Source organism: Tupaia chinensis, unplaced genomic scaffold (genome assembly GCF_000334495.1).
Source record: "Tupaia chinensis unplaced genomic scaffold, TupChi_1.0 Scaffold000360_1, whole genome shotgun sequence".
In the NCBI taxonomy this organism is placed as follows: domain Eukaryota; kingdom Metazoa; phylum Chordata; class Mammalia; order Scandentia; family Tupaiidae; genus Tupaia; species Tupaia belangeri.
This window is the reverse complement of record NW_006159856.1, coordinates 3,122,003-3,128,657: the sequence shown is the minus strand read 5'-3', so window position 1 is coordinate 3,128,657 and position 6,655 is coordinate 3,122,003. Positions and strand designations below refer to the sequence as shown.

The window sequence follows — 6,655 nt, the reverse complement described above, 5'->3', positions numbered from 1 at the left end:
GTGACCATCCCCCCTGGGGGGTGATTTCTCGCTTTCTGTCTCTATGTCTCTCTCTGTCTGTCTGGCGAGCGTATGCGCCCTACAGTGAAAATCTCTCCAAAAAAAAAAAGAGGACTCCAGGACAGGGCAGAGATGGGCATGCCCTTGGGATCCAGTCTCTTCTGAGACAGAGTGGGAGGAGCCCTGTGGCCCCCCGCAAGACCTCCACTCAGACACATCATGGTCACTCCCTTCCCCACTGCATCTCAGGCCAGAGCTGGCTCACCTGCGGAGGTCCCCGCGGTGGCCTTACTCTGACAGCCCTCCCCAGGTGCTGAGCCCTTCTCTGTGCAGCCTGGCGCCTGGGGGTGCTGGGAGTGGGGCAGGGGAGCTCTGACCCAGGCCCTCTGTGGACAGGCTGAAGGAAGAGTCCAGCCCCCGGCCTGTGAGAATCTGGGACAAAGAATCTCACACCCACTGGCCCACTCCAGGCCTGTTTCCTCAGCTGTAACAGAGGAAAACACTCTTGCCAGGAAAGGTGCGGACTCTGTTCTCTCCACGGTCCTGAGGTCCCTAAGACAGCCAGAGCGCTCAGCAGTCTGTGCCTCCTCAGCTGCTCCATGGTGTCCCCCCAGCCTTGCCACACCTCACACTCAGCCCCGAACTTCCGGAAGCACCTTCCCTGTGGCCTCACAGAGCAAGTCCCCGCCTGTGGGCAGAGGGTGCAGTGTGCCCTCTGAGGGCGCCCAGCTCGGCCTCTCCCACAAGCTGGAGCTCTCATCACAGCCCCTAGGACGTCAGTACGCAGCACGGCCCACAGGAAAGCTGCCAGAACATGTGTCCTATCTGGGCAGGCCCGTCCGTGATGCCCCTGGGCTGTCCCTCCGGAGGCCCCAGGGCCCACGTGCAGCAGCTGAGACTAGACGCTTCTCCCAGGCAGTCCTCTAGTCATTCAGCAAACGTTCTGCTAGAGCCTGCTAGGATCCTTGGCCACAGGGACAGCACCATCTGTTCCCTGCCGGTCACTGGGTCTCCATGGCTCTGAATGTCAGGCTGTAGGGTTGGGATATGACCAGGGAGGGGAGAGAGTCAAGGGTTTGTCCCTAATCACTGGTCACTTTGTGGGCATTTGCCTGGAGCATCTGTCGGGCTCTGGAAGGGCCTGCAACTCCACACAGATCCAGGAGGCCCAGACTCCTCCTCCAGCCCGCATGGACAGGAAGCCCTGCACGGGAATACAGACCTCTCTGACCACCCCACACCTCTATTTCTGGGGTTAGGACAGCTTCTGCATAGTCCAGGGATGTGCACGTCTCCAGGAAGGGTGTCTGGCCCAGGCCCTTCCTGCCTGCTCAGCCTGGACTTGCTCTCCTGTGTAAGTAGCAGCCCCAGGCCTGTGACTCAGACGCCAGGCCCAGCAACGGGCAGCAGGCAGTCACTGCTTTCATGCCGCAGCCTGCCCTGGGAGCGCTTCCCACCTGGCCTCCTCGGGCTCCTCCAGCACTCCCCTGGCAAGTTCTGGGACCTGGCCTTCTGGTCTTACTCCCAATGCTGGATCCATAGGGCCCTCGGGCCCACATCCTAGATACCGGATGTGAGGCCGGAATCAGTTCCTGCCCTTCAGACTTCCGTGGTCTCCTCCCCAGGCACCAACGGCTTCCTGCCCCCAGGCTGACCCACCCCACTTATCCGACACACCATAGTCAGGCCCTCCCTAATGAGGCCCTGCCAGAGCCCCTCCCAGGGTATGGAATGACAGGAGTCCCTCTCCAGGAGCCTGGAAGCTTCCCAGGCCTGCTGCCCATTGCCCCTCAGTTCTTCTCTTCCTTTGACCACTAATGCCCTCTGCACTGGTGGCTGTGCTGGGCTGGCCCGGGGTCAGCAGAGCTCAAGTCCCTACCCCTGCCCTGGTCCTCAGGCGCTGTTTCTAGAGAAGGCCATGGCCGAGTCAGGCACCTCCTTTCCTCCAGGCTCTCCCTCAGGCTCAGTCCAGCTGCCTGTCCCACTGCCCCTCTTGCTTCCAGAAGGGCCTTCCCTGACCTCCAAATGCTTTGCTGTGGGCTCTGTCCCCACACTCTTGAATCCTCTTTGTAGCCTAGTCCTGCCACCTCCACTGTAAAGACTTCACAACCCTGAGTTCGCAGGGAACAAGGAGACCAGGCACGGCTGAACCAGCTCACACTGGAAAACGCAGAGGGGAGTGGAGGGAGCCTGAGCCCAGGGTCCCTGGCATCTGCCCTTGGCCCCTGGGCATTCCAGGCTCCCCAACTGTGGTGCACTCCTAAGGGCCTCAACTCCCACTGACTGGGGTCCCTATGGGAAAGAGCCCCCACCAGAGCCTTGCTTCTGGCTTGTGACTCCCACGGTCACTTCTCCAGGCAATCTCTAGCCCAGATCATGACTGTGAGGGGGTGGGGCTGGATTAAAGATCTTCATCCAGCAAATATTTACTGGGAGCAGGGACTACGGTCACACACAGACATGTGGCAAGGGGGTAGACGCGCCCCAGCAGGGTACAAGGTGTGGTGCACAGGAAACAGGGAGGTCAGGTGACACAGAGCATAGCCTCACATGGGGATAGATTCTGGGGAGGGGCTACAGGCAGGAGCCCAAGAGTGCTGGACAGAGGCGACCACAGGTAGCTGGTCAAGACTCTCCAGGACAGGGAGATCCCAGTTCTGGAAGGTAAACGTGGCTTCCACTCAGATACCAGCTGGAAAACTGGGCAGACAGGCTAAGTGTAGGGTGAGGGCAGGGAAGCTGAGGATGGGCATGTGATGGGAGCAGTCGGGAAGGCCATGTTGCTAGTGCCTGGGCTGAGGTCTGGGAGGAGGGGTTGGGTCAGGCCATCAGTCCTAGGAAGCCCATGGGGAGGCCCTGTCTGTGGAGCCGGCATCTCCGGGCATCATAGCAGGCAGTGCTCAGGACTGAGGTCCATTTGTTTGTTTTGGTTTTGATTTTTTTTTTTTTGGAGAGGTTTTTGCTATAGGGCGCATGCGCTCGCCAGAGAGAGAGAGACAGAAAGTGAGAAATCATGCCCCAGGGGGGATGGTCACACCGCAATCCCTTCTCCGTTCTCTTGGGATCTTGGGCATGCACGCTCACGTGCCCGGCGTGAGTTTAAGCCACCGGGTCTAGGGCGTGAACCACAGTCGACTACATGGGAGTCCAACAACATAGCCATTATGCTAACTGCTGGTCCCCTGAGGTCCATTTGTTACCGTCCAAGGGTCAAGGCCCAAGTGCCAGGATGTACTCTGGGAAGGGGCAGGGGGGCTCTGGAGAGGACCCAGAAAGACAGCTGCTGCATTCCTTGGCAACCACTGCAAGATCCCTTTGGCCAACTTGTGCCTGAGAAAGCCAGGGTCCCTCATCTTCCTCATTAGATGGGGAGGTCTGAGCTGCATTTGTGCCTGGAGAGGGCTGGGCTGTTCACTCCTAGAAGGTGTCACCACGGTAGTGCTAAGGCCCCGGCTGGGGCAGCAGGGAGGTCAGCCTGGTACAAGCAGGTTTCCAGCACACAAGGGCAGTGGTCTGATCACCTTCACCCGCAGGATGAGGGAGTGGCCTCCGAGATCTCATTCCTAGGCCATGCCACCCACGTAGCCAAACTCGCATGGAGAACCCTGGTGGCCACTCTAATTGGACAGCACAAGGCCCCCAGGTCAGGTGACCTCAGCTGATGGCTGTGTAGGCATGCCCTGCTGGCAGCCATAGAGACTGTATCCTCCTGGGATCCTGCTAGTTGCCAGCTGAGGGGACAGGGAGCTCGGCCTGGCCCTGGGCCCTAGGAACCCGGCCTCCCTTGGAGAGGGGCTCGCTAGCTTTGTTCTCTACCGAGATCCAACTCTGGCCTCAGTGGCAGCAGAGACAGGCATCAGTGCGCTGGCGCTGGACAGGGCCAAGCCGGCTCTGCTCTGGGCCCAGCTGGAGCCTGAAGAGGGTGGGGATGGGGGGCGCAGGCTGAGGCAGGGGAGGTGGAAGGGAAGTATTGTAGGTGGGGCAGTGGTGGGGGTCTCATCTCTCCTGGTCCTCTGGGCCTGTCCAGCAGATAGAGGGAGAGGTGGTGAAGGTGCAGCTCCAAGCCCAGGCCCTAGGAAGAGCTCCAGATGTCTCCTTGGGGGTCCATGCTTGACCCTGATTATGGCTGAGTGCTCAGTCCCTGAGTGTGGGGGTCATAGGCCAGAGGGTAGGGCAGGAGGCAGCCCCTCTGCTGCTCCAGGCTCTACACACGGCAGACTCAGTCCACAAATGAGCTTCCTCACCAGGAACAGTGTCCTTTAGGCCATAATTCCCACACACCCCCTTCCCAGCACCCAAGAGAGCTGGCTGTCCAGGGAACCAGGATCCAGGCAGGAACTGCTGATAGGTGCCCGCCCTGCCGCTCCCACAGTTTTTGTGGGAACCAAGTAGATAACCGTTAGGAGCACGGTTGGGAAATGTTACTGGAACAGCCAAAGGGGTATGTGCTAAGACTGTGGCCACCAAGGAGCACCCAGTTCTGGGGCCATGTGTCCTTTCGAATCCTCTGCCCTTTGTGAAAAATCCTGCTTCAGTCCCAGGACTTCAGATGGCTGTTACCAGAGGCATTTCACTAGCGGGGGATGCTAGAGTGAAAAGTCCCACTACGATGGGACTTGAATATATCTGCACAAAACATGCTAGGGGAATGCATATACACACGTGCCACAAGGACATGCATACACACACACACCCCACACACATGGATACATAGACCAGGAAGTCATGTGCATGCAAGTGTGTGCATGCACACACATACTACACATGGATATAAAACATACAAATCCATAATGCATGAACATAAAACACTCACACTTCCACACACTGCTAGAACACACCAGGCAGGCACGCGTGCACGCACACACACACACACACACACACACACACACACCCACCCCTCAGAGAGCCCTGGAGTCTCATGAAGGGCTTTGACAGTTCTTTCATTTGATGTTCCCCTCTTATGTGCCAGGAAATGGAAGCACAGGAGGAGGAGGATTTGCCCAGGTTACTGGGCAGTAAGAGGTCCACCTTCTACCTCTAGAAGACTAGAACTTTCCCTGCCCCAGGTGGAGACTGACCCAGCACGGAAGACCTAAGGACAGAAGGGCAGGGTGGTCAAACAGCGCAGATCCGGGGAAATGGTCTTCCTAGGCACGCTGCAGGCCCGTGGCTGGGGATGGGGCGCCCTGAGAGCCTGGCTGCATCTCCACCTGCACTCACGCTGGAGGATGGGTCTGCTGCAGCCATCGTGTCATGTCACTGAAGTTTTTCTTTTTTTAACCAGCAGGCACATGCCCTTACCAGAGACAAAGAGAGGGAGAAAACACCCCTCCCCTCATGGGGCATGATCATACTGCGATCACCTCTCCTTGATTTCTTTTTTCCTTTTTTTTTTTTTTTTTGGAGAGATTTTCACTGTAGGGCGCATGCGCTCGCCAGACAGACAGAGAGAGACATAGAGACAGAAAGCGAGAAATCGCCCCCCAGGGGGGATGGTCACACCGCAATCCCTTCTCCTCTACATGGGAGTCCAGCGACTTAGCCATTACGCTAACTGCTGGTTCCCTACCTCTCCTTGATTTCTTTTTTCCTTTTTTTTTTTTTTTGGAGAGATTTTCACTGTAGGGCGCATGCGCTCGCCAGACAGACAGAGAGAGACATAGAGACAGAAAGCGAGAAATCGCCCCCCAGGGGGGATGGTCACACCGCAATCCCTTCTCCTCTACATGGGAGTCCAGCGACTTAGCCATTACGCTAACTGCTGGTTCCCTACCTCTCCTTGATTTCTTTTTTCCTTTTTTTTTTTTTTTGGAGAGATTTTCACTGTAGGGCGCATGCGCTCGCCAGACAGACAGAGAGAGACATAGAGACAGAAAGCGAGAAATCGCCCCCCAGGGGGGATGGTCACACCGCAATCCCTTCTCCTCTACATGGGAGTCCAGCGACTTAGCCATTACGCTAACTGCTGGTTCCCTACCTCTCCTTGATTTCTTTTTTCCTTTTTTTTTTTTTTTGGAGAGATTTTCACTGTAGGGCGCATGCGCTCGCCAGACAGACAGAGAGAGACATAGAGACAGAAAGCGAGAAATCGCCCCCCAGGGGGGATGGTCACACCGCAATCCCTTCTCCTCTACATGGGAGTCCAGCGACTTAGCCATTACGCTAACTGCTGGTTCCCTACCTCTCCTTGATTTCTCTATCCTGTCAGGATCTGGAACATGCACGTGTATGCACCCAGCATGTTTTTCAAGCTGGAATTCAAACTATGTAGCTGGTTGTGTGGGATCCGGCTCCCTTAACCACTAGGCCACAGGGTCAACCCTTAGAAATATTTCATAGCAACTGTTAGAATTGATGAGAGTGACTGTGGATGAAACCTAAACTTCCAGACTCTGAGAAAGACAAGCCAGTGCTCGGTGCAGACTCACCACTGGCTGAGGAGTGCAAAAGCTGCTGCTAGGCCGTACAGCTGAGGGCACGCATGGATGAGGTTTCAGGTGCAGGCAACTGGCAGGAGGCTTGTGTGACAAGGAATTCTCCAATATCAAGAATCCCCACTATAGCCTAATTTAGAAGCACACACAGCTTCTTAGAAGGCGAGGTATGCAGAGGAATTTCCAGCGCGATGCCCTCCCCAGCAGACTGGGGCCCTGCC

General features: G+C 56.8%; 1 protein-coding gene across 1 annotated transcript in view; it reads right to left on the bottom strand.

The window, feature by feature from the left end:
- Positions 1 to 6,655, bottom strand: part of RGS12 (regulator of G protein signaling 12) — a gene marked incomplete in the record, with an annotated part of 188,317 nt that overhangs the window by 1,336 nt on the left and 180,326 nt on the right.